We start from the raw sequence: 22411 nt of genomic DNA, 5'->3' as shown, positions 1-22411 counted from the left end.
AGTGGCGCGATCTCGGCTCACGGCAAGCTCCGCCTCCCGGGCTCACGCCATTCTCCTGCCTCAGCCTCCCTAAAGCTTTGTAATAAACTTTCACGCCTGCTCTAGAACTTGGCTAGGGCTCTCTTTCTGCCTTATGTCCCTCAGTCCAATTCTTTCTTCTGAGGAGGCAAGAATTGAGGTTGCTGCAGACCTACGTAAATTTGTTGCCTGTAACATACTGTAATTCCTGGAATAAATGTTAAAAATAACCACAAAAAGACAAAGGACATTATTAAAAACACAGTTAAGGCTGGCACAGTGGCTCACGCCTGTAATCCCAGCACTTTGGGAGGCCAACGCGGGTGGATCACATGAGGTCAGTTTTTTGAGACCAGCCTGGCCAACATGGTGAAACTCCCTCGCTACTAAAAATACAAAAATTAGACTGGCGTGGTGGCAGGCGCCTGTAATTCCTGCCACTCGGGAGGCTGAGGCAGGAGAATCGCTTGAACTCGGGAGGCAGAGGTTGCAGTGAGCTGAGATAACACCACTGTACTCCATCCTGGGTGACAGAGCGAGACTCCATCTATAAATAAATAAATACACAATAAATAAATGAATGCACTATAAATTAAAATTGAATGAAAAAGAAAGTTTAAATGATACAAAAGAGGACACAGTAAGGGAAAAACTTGAATAAATAACAGAGGGAACAAATATAAAATAAATAATAAAATGGCAGTTTTAAATCCAAACATTTTAATAATTATATTGAATATAAACGGTTAAACATATCAAATGAAAGGCAGATTGTCAGACCGAGAAAGGTATATCATGTTCATGAAAATAATAGTCAAAATAAAGCTGGATTAGCTATGTATATTGGACAAAGTGGACTTCAAACAAATAAAATTGGCTTATCTCTGTATTGGAATATCACATCATCACACTAAAAATGATCACCATGAAATTACTGATTACTATCCAACCCAAACCATGAAATCAAACTGAGAAATGTGTTTTGACAAGGGAAATAATACATTTTGGACTATGTAAATACCCTCACAAGCATAATAGTATTTTTATTAACATCTCCAAATAGATTTTTTCATAAGAAAACAAAAAAATTATATACAAAAATATTTTTTATGATTAAACCAAATCAAGATTATGTTTTTTATACTTTTCTGAAATTTGTATTTATGAGTCAATAATATATTATGGAAGTGCCTATAATTCAACTGTTGTAGTTTTAATTTATGCTTTTCCAATGGCTTCATGCTTGGAATGCACTGAAATTTATTCAATATTCCTGTTATAAATGAGTGAGCATTCATTTTTATTTTATTTATTATTTTGCCACAATGAACAATGCTAAAATAAATATCCTCTAACATTTATCTTTTCATACAATTACTTTACTCCTATAATATTGATTCTGAGGACTAGAATTTTGAGTATATAAATTTAATCAAAACATTATAGCCTGTGTTTTTAAAATTTGTTAGTTTTTTTTAAACTATTATAACATCTAAGTTTTTAAATTCTTCTATTAAGTGATAAGCTCATGGGGCTTTCTGACTTTTTTCCTCAATAGTCCTCAAATGGTCAAACCCATAATTATCATTAATTTACCTTTTAAAAATATTTTACTTTATTTTTAATTGCCACATAATAATTGTACACAGGTTTATGGTACAGAGTGATATTTCTATACATGTATACAATGTATAATGATCAAATCAGGGTAATTAGCCTATTAATCACCTCAAATATTTAGCATTTCTTTGTGCTGAAAACATTCAAAATTTCTTTCCACACAAATATTAGAAGGGGCAAATATTAAAAAGCAAGACTAACTCAAAGGCACAGGCAACAAAAATAAAAATAGACAAAGGGAATTCCATCAAACTAAAAACATCTGGACAGTCAATAGAGCATAGAGACAATGCAGAGAATAGGAGAAAATATTTGTAAGCCATACATCTGATGAGGGGTTAATATCCAAACTATAAGGAACTCAAATGCCTCAACAGTGAGAATTCAAATAGCCCAATTAGAAAAGTGGCAAGAGACCTGAATAGACATTTCTCAAAAGAAGATATACAGATGACCAACAAGTATATGAAAAAAATGGCACTTTTAAATCCTCAGAGAAATGCACATTAAAACCACAAAGAGATATCACTTTATAGCTGTTGGAATGCTATGATCAAAAACATGAAACATTAGCGTTGGTGAGAAAGTAGAGGAATGGGAACCCTTGTACATTGTTTCGGAGAATGCCATTATGAAAAACAGTGTGGAGGTTTCTCAAAAGATTAAAAATAGAACTACTATATGATCCGGTAATCCCACTAATGGGTATATGGTGTATCCAAAGGAAATTAAATCAGGATATAGAAGAGATAGCTACACTCCCACCTTTGTTGCAGCACTATTCTCAAAGCCAAGGTGTGAAATCAACCTGTGTTCATCAACAGATAAATGCATAAAGAAAATATGGTACACATACACAGTGGAATATTATTCAACCTTTAAAAAAGAGGAAATCCTGCTGTGTGTGACAACATAGATGAACCTGCAAGACACTATGGCAAGTGAAATAAGCCAAGCACAGAAAGACAAATACCACAATACCTCACTTACGTGTGGAATTCAAAATAGGTGAACTCAGAAGCAGGGTGAAAACTTATAATTAAGTGTTCAATGAAAATACATGAGAACCTATTACATAGTACTTGGGTTCCTCATCCGGATGCTTCTTACTCCAATTAAAAGGGCGAGAGGGTGCGGGTAATTGCAGAGTCCAGAGTGGGATTTTGGGAACAGGACTGCTGTGCTGGGACTCTCACTATCCTTTCCCACAAAGGCTTGGGGTGCATTGCTTCCTCATCCCAAGCCTAGTAGAGGGGTTCGAATAGGCACACTCAGAAAGCTCGACATGTATTCCCTCCAGTGGGAAACAAATGGTTGACTCATGCCAGAGGAAGAAAACGTATTCTTGGCAGCAGAGTAGGGAGCTGCAGCTGGAAAGGAACTGCACTTCCAGCTGCTGACAGGCAGGTCAAAATGCATGCATCCCAGTGACTGGATGTGACACCTAAAGAAGGATCATTAGCCTGGAGGTCATCCAAAATGATCCCTACCCAGAAGGGCAGCATCCTGTAGTCCCAAGATTACAACAGTAAGTGGCTCTTGGTGGAGAAAGCTAAAGCAGATCGACAGTGGCAAGGCAACAGAGAGTCATCACTTACATCATGGAAGCTATAGTCTAAGGAAACCAACTAGTTGCCTTTAAAGAACTCACAAAATACCTTGCAAGAGAAGCCACAGCTTTAAACACCTGCTAGATACAGGACATATGAAGGCTGCATGCAGTTGTGCCAGGCAAGGAGGAATGCTCTCTGCCTCCTTTTGCATCTTCTCTCCCTTCATACCATCCTTAGGGATTAGAAGTAGCATCTATCAGCAGGGTTAGGATTGAGTGACAAGAATAGTGAAGCCCACTCCAATTAGTTTTTCTGACAGCCACAGCCCTCCTGAGGCTGATCCTAGCTGACAGAGAAACAGAAAGGCAAATTATCTAAAATAGAGATTCAAATAATATATCTTCACCTATACTTCTTTTTGTCTTCATTTACTCTCTTACCTTCTAAGATTGACTTTCTTTGTGCTGTTTCTTTATAGTTATATCCTTTTTTTTTTTTTTTTTTTGAGAAAGAGTCTTGCTCTGTCGCCCAGTCTGGAGTGCAGTGGTGCGATCTCAGCTCACTGCAACCTCTGCCTGCCAGGTTCAGGCAATTTTCCTGCCTCAGCCTCCAGAGTAGCTGGGACTACAGGCACGTGCCACCATGCCCAGCTAATTTTTTGTATTTTTAGTAGAGACGGGGTTTCAGTGTGTTAGCCAGGATGGTCTCGATCTCCTCACCTCATGATCCCCCCGCCTCGGCCTCCCAAAGTGCTGGGATCACAGGCAGGAGCCACCACGGCCGGCATAGTTACATCTTTTCTTTTTTTAGGTTTTTTTTTTTTTTTTAATTTTTAATTGTTTTCTGACTGCCATTGCTTTTTTTTCTTAAAGGTGAGTTTGCTGTAGGGGGAGAAATTTGGCCTGGTAGGAGACACTTGCCAATGTGTGGAGATGTTATGATTATCATAACTAAGGAGGTGATACTACGGGCAACTAGGGGAAAGGGTCATGAATGCTGGCAAATGTCTTAGAAGACGCTCCCTCCTGACACTCTTACCTTATATATCTATGGACACTTTAATTTGCTGAAAAGATGAGACTGTGTTTGCCACTTAAAGTGCTCATGTATTTTATATCATCTAAAAGTGACCAGAAATTCTAGCATCCTCCCCACACTTTAATCTAGTGGTAGAGAAAAAAATTATCCTCTGTACGACTTTAAAGAGACAATAAAAGACAAAAATAAACTCTCTATTAGCTCTAATGAGTCCTACTTGATTAACATACAGATTACAAACACACATTTACTTTCCTTCACCATGATGTAAGAAGTCAATGATTTAAAAAAAATATTAACGAAACTCTCTAACGTTAGCTAGAGGTAGATAGATAAAAGATAGATATATTTAATATACATATATATAAATACACACACACATATACAAACAGATATTGGTAAGGGGAGTGTCTAAACACTCAAGTCAGTACTTATGCAATGCACAGAGACTGTTTGTATATTTCCAATAGGAGGGGCTCTGTTCCTTGGATTAATATACATACACCCAACCCTCTTAATAACTGCATTTTTTAGAGTTTTACTTGTCTCACTTTATTAGTTACATGAAGCATATTTTTGGAATTTATCAAAACCTCCAAACACTTAATAATTCCCTGGCTTTTTTCCCCAGTTTTTCCGTTATCACTCATTCTCTTCCTGGCAACCCAGCCTGGATCTAATCATCAATCATTTTACCTACATTCTAACCTGGGATCTCTTTCTTTCCATCTAATTCCAGAACCACACCTGCCCTGTTAAAACCTCAAACTCTGATCAGTCTCACCATTTGTTTTCTACGTATTGATTCCCTTGAGGTTGAACATTGCTGGAGAATATTTCATCAGCTTGCTGATTGGCACCACTTCAGCTTATTATTCAACCTCAGCTGCTCCTCAATATTCCTTGGCAAGTTATTTTTGCAAAAGCTTAATCATGTCCTTTATCAAACTCCTAAAAATCTACTAGCATCTAACCACCCTCTCACATTTCATAGCTGTTCTGCTCTTACTTTTTTGGGGAAAAAATTGAGTCCTTCAGTTATACATTTACTCTCCCCAAACCCATTTCTTCACCCATCCTTCTTTTTGTCTTTCTTCACTCTATTACCTTCTAAGATTGACTTTGTTTGTGTTATTTCTCTATAGTTATATCATTTTTCAGTGTTTTGTTGTTGTTGTTGTTTGTTTTTCCTAACTGCCATTGCTTTGTTTCCTTAAAGCTCAGTTTGCTGTAGGGGGAGAAATGTGACCCTGTAGGAGAGACACTTGCGAATCTCTAGGGATGTTATGATTATCACAATCAAAGAGGAGATGTTACCGACATCCAGGCGAAAGGGCCATGAAGGCTGGCAAATGTCTTAGAAGGCACTCCCTAATGACTCTCTTACCTTGTCATTAATTCATTAAAATTATCATCTAAGTTTTGTTGGATTTAATTACCAATACATAATACACCTTAATTAAATATTTTTATAGAAAGGAAAATAATTGTAAACATTAAAAAAAGAAGACACATATATTCATCAGGCAAAAACATGAACAGAAATACTTATTTTGTGGCACTCTAATAACATTTTAAATTACAAAAAGAGTCTTTGAGAAATAGAGATTTTCCTTCTTTATGCAGTTGTTTCCCACTCTGCTTTCCTGGTCACCCTTCCCAATTTGCAGAATTATTTATTTGGCACCGTTGAACATAATCAGTTGAGAAAAACAAGAGCATGGTTTCTATCTCAAGTTTGAGTTTTCCAGGCTCTGCTCTTGCCACATCCCTTCTCGTTTGAGTTAATCACAAGGGTGGGGAACACATACAATTCCCGACTTCAACAATTACTCCTTCTGCCTCACACCCACGGGAGAAGTCTTTACAGATAAAGTAATGATCTGCAGCACACGTTAAATGTGCCTCTCTGACCAACCTTGGGAGAAGAAAACGACAGGAAACAGTAACACTTGGGAGCACTTGTTCATTATAACGCTTTAATAAGTTGATATGCATTGGATTCTGTATAATATATTTAAAAAAAGAGAAAGATTATTATGGTTTAGCTTTTATATTAAAACCTAAGAAGGAAATAAGGAAAAGGGATCTTCTTGAACCAAAAATGTTGTTTATTGTTGTCGTTGCTGTTCAAGAAAATCTTCTCAAATAGTTAATGCACCACGGTGTTTTTGAGAAAGATTGGGACATTTTTTAAGTTATTGTTTTGTAAAAGCATAGGTTATTAAATCCATTCAGTTAGGCAACATTTTGAGTGTGTTATTCTCTCTCATAGGCTCCGAGTGTTGTCTTGAAAATGCCTTTCTCAGCATCTAAAATTGTAAAAGCAGGAAAGCTTTAGCCAGCCTCTAAGCTTGAGCAGATTTCCAAAATCAATTTGTGATCTCTCCTTCTAAAAAACTGAACCTAGATTGCTAAATTCCAGCAAAAAGTCTACTTCTCCTTGTTTAATGCTTTTCTACGTTGTCTTTCCCTTCAGAAACTGTTCTTCCGATAGAGGGTATTCACAAAAGCATTTTTATTTATTTTGGCATTTTGTATTCATGTTGGTTGATTTTCCAAATATATAGTTCAGCAATTTTTGCTTTAGGTTCCCATGAAAGTTTCCTGTGATTGAACAACGGGTGAATAAAAACAAAATTGTGGGTTATTTTGCATACAGGTTAGACAAAACAAACATTTCGCCAATACATTGTTCTCTCGATTTTCATTTAACTCCTTGACTAAAATAAAAGATATCTGAATGTTTAGGTTTCCTTCATAAAATAGCTTGTGTTCATATCATTAAAACAATCTCACCAGGCTTTGGTTAGAAATTTACATTCACAGTAGCAGTTGTTTAAAGACAAGAAGTAGAGGTGATATATTGAAGGCCATATATTGAATGCCACAAAGGGCATGACAAGATCAAATGACTTGGATTGACAAAATACGTATGTCAAATGCTAAATCATTTGTCCAGGTTGTTGATTATTTAGAGGTTGATGATGCTACTATTCAGTGTACAGCCAAAATTCCTTGCCTTTTTATCTTCATTCCATTCTCCACCACCACCCTCTACACTTCCCCGTTGCCTTTTCACTCTTGCTGCTTTGGAGTAAAATGGGATATCTTGGAATAAAGTTGCTTGCTGATAACTGTATCATTAAATTTTAAACAATTTATGTTCTACTTGTAGATCTGCAGTCTCTGCAGATAATTTATGTGTAAATTAGTAGAAGGATTTTGTAGATTATCTGTCAAGCTAGGAAAATTTAAATTGTACTGAAAGCATGAAAAAGTAATCTTATTTGACAAGTAGTTCTATCAGCTACATAAGGAATGCAAACCTTAAGTATCCTCTGCATAGAACATTAATTGAATGGTAAATACATTCACAAAACATACATCTGAATGTTTTGACTGTTCCCCTAAGAGTGCTAAGACAACTTCTTGCCCATAGTGCATTCCACACTGTTTAATTGACTGTTTGTTAGAAAACCCCATTGCAAAACGATATTCAATAAAGACATGCAACCCTCTTCAAATGTTTTTACTCCCTGCATCTAATACCTACACCTAACTTTCTTATGTTAATGGACCAATTTAGTTTTAAATATGTATACAAGTAAATTCCTGGCCAGATGCAGTGACTCAGGCCTGTAATCCCAGCACTTTGGGAGGGCAAGGTGAGCAGATTACTTGAGCTCAGGAGTTCAAGACCAGCCTGGGCAACATGGTGAAACCTTGTCTCTACAAAAAAGTACAAAAATTAGCTGGGTGTAGTGGTGTGCACCTGTAGTCCCAGCTACTTGGGAAGCTGAGGTGAGAGGACTCCTTGAGCTTAGGAGGCAGAGGTTGCAGTGAGCTGAGATCGCACCACTGCACTCCAGCCTGGGTGACAGAGTGAGACTCTGTCTCAAAATAAATAAATTTCTTCATAGTTTTATCAATTATGACATGGTTTTCGGATGAATCAAGTGTCTCCTCCTTGGGGAAGTTACACAGTTTTCTCTGACATTGTCCCCAGTCTAAGCTAGGAGTCCCTCATATGGCCTGTCAACTATACAGGAAGCTTTTGGATGAAAGGGTATGTATCAGTAAAGTTTCAGTGAGGGGACAAGAATCAGTAGGAGCTATATGTTAAAGGATTTATTGCAGTGAGTGGGGTTATATGATCGTGGAGGCTGATTAGGCAAGTCCAAAGTCCATAGAGCAGACCTTCAAGAAAGGATGCTGAAACTCTAGAGCATGAACTAAAGCTTCATTCCACAGGCAGAAATTATTATTATTCAGGGAAACCTCAGTTCTGGTACTGAGCCTTTTAACCGATTGAATCACGCCCACCCAGATAAACTGGGATAATCCCCTTTACTTAAAGTCGACCGACGATAGACCTTAATCACATCTACAAAATGTCTTCATAGCAATACCTGGACTGGTGTTTGATTAAATATTGCTACTAGAGCCCAGTCAAGTTGACATAAAATTGATCATCATAGGATCTCTGTCTTTTACCAGCTTTTTATAATAAAAAATGTCAAAAATACAAAAGAGTGGAAGGAAACAGAAAAAACACCCACATGCTCCCACATAGAATTGAAATGTATTAACACTTTAGCAAATATGCTCTGTGTGTCTATGTGGGCACATTGGCATGTACTTTTGAAAACTTTTGAAAATATATTGCACACAAATATCACCGTACGTCTCTAAAAACTTTAACATCCACGGCCTAAAAATGGTACATTCTTTTTCATAACCACAATTACATTGTATCTCCTACCAAAAATTAAATAATCTTAGAAAAATCATCAAAAATTGGTTTTTATTCAAAATTGTTCCAAAACAAGGAAAGCAAAAGTGAAGAAATGAAGGAAGGAAAAAATAGAGAAAGCAATAAATAAAGAGAAAATCCTGAAGTTTCCTTCTAAGATTTAAGGTCAGATATGGGATGCATGTTTTAAAAACATCCCTTATCTTATCGTCTCGGGTATCTAAGTTCAGTGTTGGGCAAGCTGGGTGTGGAGTACATCCAACAAAGAAACAGGATGATGCCTCCAAACCATCTCACATCTCAGAATTTTATAAACTGCAAATTGTTAATATATTACATCTAAATCCAAGATGTGCACTGTAATATTTGATTCTTTGGATATTCTATATTTATTTATCTGCAATCCATTTGCTAGGCATCAGTTTTTAGTGCCTTATCATATACTAAGCAGTGCAGATAATGAGTGAAATAACATTATATTTTACTTGGTTTAATTATTTTTATATCAGTGCTACAAATTCATTCTTACATCATCTACTTCAAGAGCAGAATTACTGTAGAAAACAGAGTTGTTTTTTAACTATTTGGATTAAGTGAGATTTTAAAAATATCATTCCTGTATTAATGCCAATTTGAAAGGGTGAGAATATTTGGATTATTTTTATCGATAATATGAATATGTTGCATATAACACTGAAAGTAAATTGTACTCCATTTATAATTATATTAATCCTTCATTCAAAAACAAATCACTGAATGACTAGTGAGTTGCTTAATAGATTTCAAAATTGTTGTAACACATGGTCCTTGTGATGAAGACAAGTAGGCAAAATATTAGGTAAAGAGAAATGGAAAGATTGGATAAATAAAAACATGAACAATTTGGTGACTAAAAAGTACATTTTTGTATCTGCTGGACTGTTTCAGTGGCTTTCTTCACTTAACGTTAATTCTCATAAACCCTCACCGACTTCCAAGCCATGAGTTAGGAATTACTTGGTTAACAATACTCCATCTGGTTTTCCCAGAATTTTGAGAAGAAGTAACACTTAGGCATTCCTTGAAAGATAACAACTTTATACGTGACAAAATTCATTTTCCCCTTCATTCATTTAATTCCACAAAATGTTTACCCACTTATCCATTATATGAATCCAGTTTCAAATAGGATTTGAGGAAGGATTACTTCAAAGAATGTTTTCTGAGACATTTTAAAATGGTAATTGATGATATGAATATTTGCTTAGCTAAAGCAGTTCTTGAGCTGTGGAGAACATCCTGTTCCTTGGAAGTAGTTTCACTATATAGCAAATGCTTCAGAAAATAGGAAAAAAAATAAACACTCAGAAAATTACTAACCTTGTATGACTTCAAGTCAACTTTGAAATTTTGCGGTGGGAAAGATACAAAGAAACAGAGTTTTGTTTGCCTCCTTCAAAATTTGAAAAGTGTATTGCATTTGTTAGAAATTAACATTGAGGCAAAAGAGACCTCCCGTGAGTTTCTGTCTGGCCTTTGCACAATAAATTATGACCTGAAACATGGCCATTAGCAGCATTGGCATAGTGGAGAGACTTTTCCAAAGACTATAAATGCCGAGCCACAGTGTCCCCCCTACAAAATCACACTGTCTTACAGCCTGTATGGAGCTGAATTTACGGAGTTCTTTTTCATCAGAACGTGGGGAAAGCGTAAGAACTAGCTGTGTGGGTAAGAAAAGGTGAGAAAAGACGTCCTTGATAGGGCAGAGCTATAAAACAATCACTTCCACTTAAAATACAGTATATATTACTTTAGTATTAAGTATGCTCCTTATGGGGCTTTTATGGGTCCCAGAGTTTCTGAATTCAGGTCCCAGGCTAATGTTAATGCGGATGCAATTACTTTGATAATTTTTGACTTTTACTTCCTCACTCTTTTGCTATATTATATGCCTCTTGGTCTTCAAAGAGAACTGTAATTGAATCAGTTTAACCCAAATATGTCCCATGTGCAGCTCAAAAGACTTCTTAGTTTTGAAATTAGCAAAGTATTACAAGGATTGTGTACAGAACTACATTTCCCATTTAAAGACGTTTTCTAGGTCTAACCTAATCCATTGACTGATGGTTTTCACATACTAATTAACAAGAATAATTTCAGTCATTTGCATTATGTGACCTCTCAAGCCCCTTTGGTCAAAAGCTTAGTTACCTCTTTTTCATTTTATCATTATTATTATTTTTAATAGAGACAGAGTCTCACTCTGTTGCCCAGACTGGTCTTGAACACCTGGGCTCAGTCAATCCTCCCACATTGCCTCTCCAAAGTGCTGGAATTACAGGCATGAGCCACCACAACTGTCCCTTAGTTACTTCTTTTTTGTTTTTATTTTTTTGTGAAATGTTTGTGCCGTGTGCACGTGGTGGTGTTGTTATTGTTGTGGTTCTGGGTGTGTGTGAAACTGTTCTTTTTTAAAGAATGGAACCTTCTAAACCTGCAATAAAAAGTTTCAATTACTCTACACAGTGGAAGCATTTGAAATACATTTACAAAATTATTTATCCTAGTAACTATAAGCATCCTAATGGTCTTCACATAAAGGTTATTTCATTTTATCAAACAATTATTTCTTGTTGGATCATAAGAGAAAGAATATTTTTACATACTTTGAAGCAGTATTTGGTTTTTGGTATTTTCTCTATCAGGAAACATGTAGTCAGTGAATTATGTCATGAGTAAAAGAATGTTTGGTGCCAAGCACCATCTTATTATAAATACCACTATTTTTCATTCTGCCTTGCCATTCATGGCCAAGAAGAAATTCCTTTGCCAGGAAAAATAAATAAATACAGGTGAAAACTGAAGGATAAGAACAAGGCATCTAATACAAGATACTAAAAAGTTAAAAATTTGGATTTTATACACATGGAGTATGAAGTAACTTTACTATAAGTTGTTAGGATTACAGCCATTAATAAAAGTTGAAAACATTAGAGCAGTAGTAATTTTATCTCTAAAAGCATTCCAGTAGGAACTCTAAATTCTGAGGGGCTCAGTGTCCCAGTGTCTCTTCTCTGTCTGTACTCTCTTTCTCTGGCTAGTCTCATTTATCTCATGTCTCATGCCTTAAATGCAATCCACCAATGAGACCCTGATTAATAACAACCTCTTGCCTGAACTTCAGAAATGTACATCACCTACTTATGTGGCACTTTGACTTAATTCTAATAAGCATATCAACTTGACCTTGTCACCTACTCAGCCATTTCCCCTGTCTTGATAAATGTTATCATCATCTGCCCAGTTATTTATCCAAATGCTTAGATGTCATTAATCCTCATTCCTTTTTTCTCTTCATTCTCACTTTTAATCTGTAGGCAAATCTGCAGGCACTTTTACTACAATATCTATGCTAACAGTTCAATACTCCCCACTATCATTACTGTAGCACAAGTCTGGGTCTCTGTTTTGTTTATGCATAGATCCTTACTGGACTTCCTGCTCCGAAATCCAAATAGCATGATTTTCCAAAAATTAAAAATAGATAATGATGTCTCCTTGCTTAGAACCTTCAATAGCTTTCTATTTCACTTACAATACACACTTCTTACAATGACCAGCCTCAAAAGGATCTGGCCCCTACCTGCCTCTCTGATTACACATTATATCACTTTTACTTTGCTCACTGCAGCCACATTGACCTTTTCCCAGGTTATTGAGTGTATCAGGTCGGTTTTGCAGTGGTTGATTTCTCTTGTCATCTCCACGTGGATAATTTCATGATAAAATTAAAATATCAGTTTAAATTTCAGTCCCTCCTATAGCCAGCTTTATTTACATAGTTTGGAGGTGCCCAATGATTACTTTTTGGTTAAATCACCCTCTTTCATTTTTATCGTAATATGTACCACTACTTAAAAATATCTTATTTATGCATTTATTTCTTTCTTTTCTGTCTCCCCTTGTATGGAATAACACATTGTCCTTTTTTGGGCCAATATAATTGTGACAGAATCTTACCAATTCAAGAATGTCAGGTATGGAGGGTATTTTGAAAGTCCACACCTCTACTTTCTTCATCTATAAAAGATGAGGAAATTCCCTTTAACTATCTCACTGCGTTGTTGTGTGAAACAAAAGAGATAAGAAAGATAAAAATAGTGTTGAATAACAAAATTTCTATACAATAAAAAATATTATTATTCTCATGAGGTATGGACCTGGGTAACATCACAGATAATGGGAAGACTTTTCCTATTAGAATATTTTATGATAAACTCGGAACTGTAGAACTCTGTGTCCATCATCACTTAATAATTTATCTAAACTATTACATATATTGCTTTATGAAACTTTTTTTACCCCTATAGCCAGTTGACCTCAAGTCAATGCTTAGAATCACCACTCAAATGGTAACCCTTACAGATGTTGAAATGACTCAACATATTCTATGAGGCATGATCTCACTGAAAGATAAGGCAGTCAAGAGCTTGTTTTCCTGTGCTTTCTCTCTCAAATATGTCTTCACAATCAACCTCACACTGATAAGAAATACCCAGCTCCAACAAAAAGCACATGGAGACAGCTACTGTCCTTAAACATCGTCTTCCTCTACATAAATGAGTAAAAACCTCACAAACACAAATAATAATGAAGCTGCCATGTCAGCAATAGGACTTTTGTAGACTGATTTCTACAATGAAATCTAGACAATTAACCTGTCAACTATTTTTCAGATCTCTCTTATTCTAACATAGATTGAGTAATTTCAGACAGTTGGAATTGGTTCTTAACATTGACCTTCATAAGTTGAAATTCCAAGAATGTGAAACAGCTGCCATTTACAGAGATAAGCCTATAAAGTTTTATAAAGCTATAAAGCTGAGAGATTTCAATGTCAAAAAATTGGACTGCTATTAGCAACAATTTAAAAGTTCTGAGCTTTATTAAGTAAACTGAAGAATAAGACATAAATAGAGAATACAAACATAATAATCACCATACTCAGCCTAGCCTTGTGGCCGTCGATGATCTTGGATATATTCTACCTAATGATATCTGTGTATAAGGAAAAAGTAGTAATATATATATTCCTGCCGCATATATTATTTCGTAAGCACATTAGATATATTTTTTGTTTAGATTATCTTATCTCCCATACTTAGAAGTCAAGTGCCAAACTTTTTCTTGCTCTATTCTTCATATTTGTTTCCAAAATTACACTAAGATTACTTAGAATTTTTGACTTCCTGCAATGCATTTTTTAAATCCGCCACACAAATCACTTTAAAATAAAGATAATAATGAAAGAAAGTTGGCGCCACAACTGAGCCCTCAGTATGTGACAAGTATAAATCAGTGGGGACAGTAGTCAGAGCAGCTTTATAAGCACAAATCACGTGCTGACCTTGCATTCCCTCAATTCTATTTCTGCTACTTCCAGTTCCTATTTGAAAGAATTCAAAATCCTGCAGTTGTGCCAGTGTTTATTTTGGTGGTTGGCAATCAAGTAAAATACATTTAACAAGGAAAATGAAAAGTGAGTCTTGTATTATTGGCTCAACTATTCAATCTTGCAAAGATGTATTATATTTTTCTTTGAACAGCCTTGAATGTTTTGGTTTGGTTTTGAGAAAGAGAGAAAAAAATAGGAAGCCCCAAATATTAGTAAGGAGTTTTATTTCAAAATCCTAAAATTTAGAGATTGAACAAGCTATGAAATGTATAGGAAGAAAAAATAATAATTAGTTGAAATCTTAGTTCTATACATAGTGGATTAACTATAAAAGTTTCTCCAATTACTTCCTTTGTGGTACACATACCCTTTGAATGTGAGTTTTCATAATGCAACCTCTCACATCTGCAAGTGTGTGGTGGAGTCTTGACCCAGTTCTCAAAAATGTACTGGCCTTGTGACTTGCTCTGTCCTATAGAATGCAGCAGATGTGTTGCTAGCCCAATTTCAAGTTAAGACCTGAAGAAGTCTCATCTAATTCTGCCTATTCTTTTAAAACCTTACTAGTGCCAATGCCATGTGCAAAAGTTCATACTAGCATGGCAGAGAATGAGAAACTTAGTAGCAGGCAACCTTGCTTCCCCTAATGCTGGAGAAAGCACATATTCATTGACTGCTCAATTCAGAAGTACAAAAGGACATATCTGAAGGGTCATCGCAAGGTTCAGAATTCCTCATGGACTGACCAAGGCTTCTGCTGCAGGAGCATCACACACAGTTCAACTCTGACTAATCCTACTCCTTCCACTTCCTTCCAGGTGTTGTTCTTGAGAGCACTCCCTTATATATACCAAGTAAATGCAAATCTCTATTTTTGCATATGATTTCTAGAACACAGGAAGACAAACTTAGATGCCAAGAGTAGACTTAAAAAAGAGACTATAAAGAGAATTCGCATCTGTATAATTGGCCAGATGGCTGATAGGTGGAGCACAGATAGCTCACAGTAGGAAGTACTAGTGCAATTGTTAAACTTTCATTGATGGAAGGAAGTGCATGAATGAGTGCAGCATGATTTCAGAGTTCACGGAAGGTAATAACTATAAGGCTCATAAAATGGATTGATTTTTGCTGGACACCCAATATTTTAGAAAATGAAAACAAAAGCTGAATGTGATTAATTCATTTATTTATAGCTAAGTGTGAGAGTCATAAGGCATTTTAGCAGCACATAAAGAGATCCTCATTTCCTATAGCCATAAGGCAGAAATAGTTGAAGATAAAGCCCACAATTTCATTATAAGAATAGCAGAGCTAAAAGGAAGGTTGTATCCAGGTGCAGTGGTGTGTGCCTGTCATTTCAGCTACTCAGAAGGCTGAGGCACAAGAATTGCTTGAACCTGGGAGGTGGAGGTTGAAGTGAACGGATAACATGCCATTGTACTCCAGCCTGGGTGATGCAGTGAGACTCTTTCTCAAATATAAAATAAAATACAAATAGAAGAAAGGTTGAATTCTCAAAATCAGCAAGTCTGTGAAGTCATGTTAGTGTCCTTATTCAAGAGGAGGAAGACTTTACAAGTTGATATGGGGATATAAGGGCCAATGCCTTGAAAATTGTGAGTCCCCAGATTTTTCCGAACACTCTGGGCCTGCAGAAAAGCTACACTCTTCCCACATGAAGGCCAGCTAATGCCCCTGCACTGGGAGCTCAGCCATATCCACTTGCTTACACATTATCTATGGTTGCTGTCACATAACAACCGTAGAGTTGAATACTTGAGATGCAAAAACTCTGTCTCTCAAATCCTAATATATTTGCTGTCTGGCCAATTTTAAGAAAAACTCTTTTAATCACTGATATAGAGGACTTTGACCTTGATTCTAGGGTCCTGAAATTTCATCACACTCTCCCATTCCAGGAGAAATGATAAAGTGCTGGCCCATTTGTGAGTCACAGTAAATTCATTGGGTAAATGGACACCCTTGAGGGCTATTTCTTTAGGTCCTAGCATGTTTAATTGAAATGATCATATTGGCCTTTGGCATGATCATCAATGTTACTTCTCCTGTAAGGTAAGACCTAGCACAGTGAGGTCACTCAAGTGGAAGCCTTGAAACTGCCCAACTATTCCTGCCTCACCAAGAGAGTGAATAAAAAGCAGTATTACATCTTAAGGAGAGCAACATGTATTACTGTCAGTCTTAAAGAAAGACTCTTAAAGAACTTAAATGATGTAGGTATGTTTTTTCTCAATGCATCCATGTCACCAATTTGTCTTCTATAAAATCTAAAGGAATCCTGGAAAAATTCTTCTATGCAATCTCGAGGGATCCTGGAAAACATGAATAGACTATAATCTCAAGGTCATGAAGCATGGTGCATGCATTCTTTTGATTCCTGCGTGTGACTGGTAGGCCTCCCTCGTCTCTGAAGGCAACATATTCCACACTTAAGAAAATAATTCCAACCCATTTCCTGAGTAACATGCAAGTCTCCCAGCTTTAAATGGGGCCTGGAGAAGGAATGAATCCCTATCAGGTTCAGGTTACAATGAAAGCAGCCATGCTATCTGAGCCATAATACCTATAGAGTCATGCATTTGAGGTATCTTTAGTGGTGTGGGAGATCAGAATATGCTACTCCAGAATATGAAGGATTGTTGAGCTAAAGGCAATGAAGAAGTAGTTGCAGGAAAGATTTCTGCCCTTTTCTACATGCCTAAAAGTAGGACATAGATTCATAAAGACAAAAGGTATAATGTCACTCTTCTACCAGGGAGAACAGAGGTAAAGTTCACTAAAGACAACTTTAGACCTTTATTGGCTTGTACGTGGTACCAGAAGAACCTACACTAACATGGTTTACTAATTAGCCTTTTTTTTTTTTTTTTTTTGAGACAGAATCTCACTCTGTCACCTAGGCTGGAGTGTAGTGGCACGATCTCAGCTCATTGCTACCTCCACCTCCCAAGTTTAAATGTTCAAGCGATTCTCCTGCCTCAGCCTCCTGAGTAGCTGAGACTACAGGCATGTGTCACCAAGCTGAGCTAATTTTTGCATTTTTAGTAGAGACAGGTTTTCAGCATGTTGGCCAGGCTGGTCTTGAGCTCCTGATCCACCTGCCTAGGCCTCTGAAAGTGCTGGGATTACAGGTGTGAGTCAGAATTCTCAATCCTGAGACAATGGCCCTGATGGAATGGAGCCCAAAGGCATCATTGAGAGTAACTGGAAAGAGATTGTTGACAGCTTTGTTGACATGAACCTCTAGGAGTTTCTCCTCCATGGCATCTATGCCTATGGTTTTGAGAAGTCCTCTCCCATCCAGCAGCGAGCCATTCTACCTTGTGTCAAGGTTATGATGTGATCACTCAAGTCCAATCCGAGACTGGGGAAATGGCCACATCTGCCATATTGATTCTGCAGCAGATTGAATTAGATCTAACAGCCACCCAGGCCTTGGTCCTAGCACCCAGTAGAGAATTGGCTCAGCAGATACAGAAGGTAGTCATAACACCTGGAGACTACAGGAGTACCTCCTGTCAAGACTGTATTGGGGGCACCAATGTGCGTACCGAGGTACTGAAATTGCAGATGGAAGCTCTCCATGTCATCGTGCATACCCCTGCACACATGTTTGATATGGTTAACCAGAGATACCTGTCTCCCAAATACATCAAAATGTTTGTACTAGACAAAGCTGTTGAAATGTTAAGCCATGGATTCAGGGACTAGATCTATTGACAAACTCCAAAAGTTTAACAGCAATACCCAGGTAGTCTTGCCATCAGCTACAGTGCCTTCTTATGTGTTGAGGTGACCAAGAAGTTCATGAGGGACCTCATTTGGATTCTTGTCAAGAAGGAAGAGTTGACCCAGGAGAGTATCCACCAATTCTACATCAACATGGAACGAGAGGAACGGAAGCTGGACATACTATGTGACTTGTATGAAACCCAGACCATCACCCAGGCAGTCATCTTCATCAACACCCGAAGGGAGGTGGACTGACTCACTGAGAAGATGCATGCTTGCGATTTCACTGTCTCTGCTGTGCATGGAGATATGGACCAACAGGAACGACATGTGATAATTAGCTTTTATCTGCTGTTTATTTGCCTTCCCACAAGTTGCTGCTTCTAGAATCTCAAAGTCCTTTTCCTTTGTCTTAGTACTTATCTAAAAATTTACTGTTTTATTTTTTAAGATGCTGGATATGCAAATAGAAATTCAAAGCCACCTTTTTGAAAACTACATATTCCCTGGTGTCTCACACATCTATATGAAACATACATGCTAATGAACTTCTGTTTGTTTTCCTTTTGTTAATCTGCTCTTTGTTACAGTGGTCCTTTTTAACTAAGAATTTATGAGGGTAGAAGAAAAATTATTTTTCTTCCCTTACATTTGTGACAAGCCTTAGTCTCAGAACAACAACAGAGAACCCTGGGATTCTGTATCTAAGTCATACTATCTGTATCTGCATTCAGAAAGCATCTCCCAGCCAGTTATACCATGACAAAGTTTACTAAATATTTGAGCCATCACACAGGATTCTGCTTACAATCTCTTCAGATAAAGGGAATCATTTTACACAAATTAACATAAAACAAGGAGAATATAACCACAAAGTCTATTGGTCTTATCACATATTATATTCCACGACATGCCAACAACTGTCGGCTGATGGAGCAAATAAATGGGCTTTTCTTTTCTTCAGCTGTATCAAGGTAGAATTGACAAATTAAAAATTGTATATATTTGGCCGGACGTGGTGGCTCACGCCTGTAATCCAAAAACTTTGAGAGGCAGAGGCGGGCGGGTCACGAGGTCAGGAGATTGAGACCATCCTGGCCAACATGGTGAAACCCATCTCTACCAAAAATACAAAAATTAGCTGGGCATGGTGTCACGTGCCTGTAATCCCAGCTACTTGGGAGGCTGAGGCAGGAGGATGGCTTGAACCCGGGAGGCGGAGGTTTCAGTGAGCCGAGATCTTGCCACTGCACTCCAGTCTGGGGACAGAGGGAGACACTGTGTCAAAAAAAAAAAAAAATTGTATATATTCAAGGTGTACAATGAGTACTTCTGGGTTATTTAATTAATCTCGTATTTTAGGATTATAAAATCTAGAATTATGTAGATGAAATAATTCAACATGGTTTTTCACATGATGCGGCAAAAATTGTACATCTATATACAAAAATAAACGTGAATCCTACCTTGCACCACATGTAGAAATTGTAAAACATCTCCAAGGAAATGTCCAGAAAAAAAAACCCAGGAGACAACCTTGGGTTAAACTTAGACTCAACATCCAGCAACATGGATCATAAAAGGAAAATTAAATATATTGGCATCCAACAAAATTAATTAAAAAAGAAAAAAGAACAATTTGCTCTTTGAATGACACTGTTAAAAAATCAAAGAAAAAGTCACAGTCTTGGAGAAAATATTTCAAAACATATATATAATGAAAGTCTGTTATTAAAAATATATTTAAAAATTTCACAACTCAATAAAAAAATTAAAAATGGGCAAAATATAAAGCTTTATCCAAGGAAATATGTGGATGCACATTAACATATGAAATGATACCATACATCATTTTAATTTAGGGAATGCAAATTAAGACCACAATGAGGTAGCAAACATCTGTTAGAATGGCTCTAAAACAAAACTGGCAGTATCGAGTTGCGATGAGCATGCAGATCAGTCGGAAATCTCACACAATGCTAGTGGTAATGCAAAATAACACAGCCAATTTTGAAAATGACGCAGCTACTTTTGAAAATATTTTGGTGCTTTCTCATAAAATTAAATGTCCATTCAGCATACAACACAGCAATCCCACTCCTAGGTAGATGTAAAAGAGAATTGAAAGCGTATGTTTGTATAAATATCTATATACCCATGCTTATACCAGTTTTGCTCCTAATTACCCAAATGAAAGCCAAATGTCCATCAATAAGGAAAAGATTTATACAAATTATGGTACATCTATACAATGGAATAAAAAGCAGCAATGCAACAACATCAATGATTCACAAATGTATTAGACTAATTGAAATAAACCAGAAGCAAATGGTAGTACATACAGTATGATTTCACTCATATGACATTTTGGAAAAGGCAAAACTATATGGACAGAAAATAGACCGTTGTTTGTTAAGGGCTGGATATGGGAGAAAGAACTGACCACAAACTTGCATAAGGGAAATTTTTAGATGATGGAAATGTTCTATGTCTTAAATGTAATGACCATTTCTTGACTACATGCATTTATCACAATGCATAGAACTGTACAACCAAAAGGAATAAATTTGTCTATGAGTAAATTATATCCCAATACAAGTAATTTATTTAGTAGCACAAGAAGAACTTAGGACAATTTCTGGCACAAGTAAGTGTCCAAGAAACACTAGCTGCCATTGTTATCATCATCACCATTATTGAAATGAGAGAAACAGTTTTAATAAGTGAATAGTAAGTTACAATAATAATAAGTTACAGTTTTTATAATATAGGATGAGACAGTAATATAAATTTATTCAGTTTCTTAGTCAAATATTTAAATGGTCAAATGAATAAGACTATAAAAGCACAAATAATCTAAATCTCAAATCTGCATTTAGAAATAACAGTGAATATTATATAGTTTTTTTACAGTATTCTAACTAAATTTTCAAAACAGATTAAAAGTGTCTGTGCATGCATTTTATTCATGCAATGTTTATTGACCATTTATCATGTGTAAATCCTATGCTATGCCCTGAGACTATTAGTGCTATGACCCTGAACTGAACCTATTAGTTTAAAAATTATCAGTAATAACTTTACTCTTACATAATCTAGTGTATTGTATAATCAAACACGTAAAAGCAGTTAAGTCAAAAATATTCAGAAAGAAAACCAGGGTCAAAATGAAGACTGAATGTATGTTTATAATTTTTATAGGAGAATTTTTCTGTGCTATATAGTTGGTGGAAGTCAAGTCAACTGGAACAATTGAAGATAAAGTATGTATATAAATACTGTTCAAGTTAGGAAAAACACTAATGAAAAAGTTTAATGGAAAGTTGGGATCTAGTTATGTTTGAATAAAGAATGTTTCAGTTACTATGGCTACATTACAAATTATCTCAAATCTAGTGTTTAAAAAAAATACTATTTTACTAGTATTGGAGTCTAGTAAACGACTGTCATGGATTCTGAAGTTCAGCATGGCTTGCTTCTGCTCCATAATACCTAGGGTTATACTTGGAAAGGCTTGCTGGCTGGAGGCTGGAATCTTCAGAAGGCATCTTTGCTCACATGTGTGGTTGCTGACGCAGGTTTTTGGCTGAAACCTAAACCGAGGTGTGGATTAGAACTCCCAAAGTGGCCTCTTCTTGTCTAATTCATGTCTTAATAATAGTTGTAAACTCAGTAATAGCTTTTCTAAAACCCCAATTTAAAAATGGGCAAAGCGTGTTAGTTTATTTAGAAGTATTTTTACTTAGTTTATTTAGAGGGACCTGCACCCCTAGCTCATGATTGGGAAGAACACCTCTGAAGGCTGAATATCTGCATTGAACTTGATGGAGTAAGGATAAATTTTACTCTCCACTGACATCTAGAGGGAGTGTTTCTGGAGAGAAAGATTTGGACTTCTTTCTAGTGTGATGGTTGACAGCAAACATCCTCAGAGAACAAAGTGAATATGGCTAGCATTTTTTATAACCAGACCGTGGAAATGTCATGGCGTCATTTTAGCTTACTCTATTGGTTGAAGTAGTCACAAAAATCTACTCTGCTGCAACAGGTGGGGTTGAGGATGGCAGCACATCACTGTGGGCAATGGAAGGAGAATCAAGATCACATGAACAAGCGCATGAAGGACAGGCCATTTTGGAAGATGCCATCTTTCATAAAACCTGAGTATTTGTCATAGGATTATATGAATATTGATGTAATTAGCAATTGGTGAGTCCCCTTTTGGAAATATAG

At 36.5% G+C, this 22411-nt stretch overlaps 1 pseudogene; it reads left to right on the top strand.

Moving 5' to 3' along the window:
• LOC105552604 overlaps nt 1-21434 on the top strand; it is a 35858-nt pseudogene extending 14424 nt beyond the window's left edge.
• The last annotated feature ends 977 nt before the right edge of the window (nt 21435-22411 follow it).

This window comes from Mandrillus leucophaeus, unplaced genomic scaffold (genome assembly GCF_000951045.1).
Source record: "Mandrillus leucophaeus isolate KB7577 unplaced genomic scaffold, Mleu.le_1.0 Scaffold567, whole genome shotgun sequence".
In the NCBI taxonomy this organism is placed as follows: domain Eukaryota; kingdom Metazoa; phylum Chordata; class Mammalia; order Primates; family Cercopithecidae; genus Mandrillus; species Mandrillus leucophaeus.
Note: the sequence above shows the minus strand (reverse complement) of the source record. Positions and strands in the feature narration are given on the sequence as shown.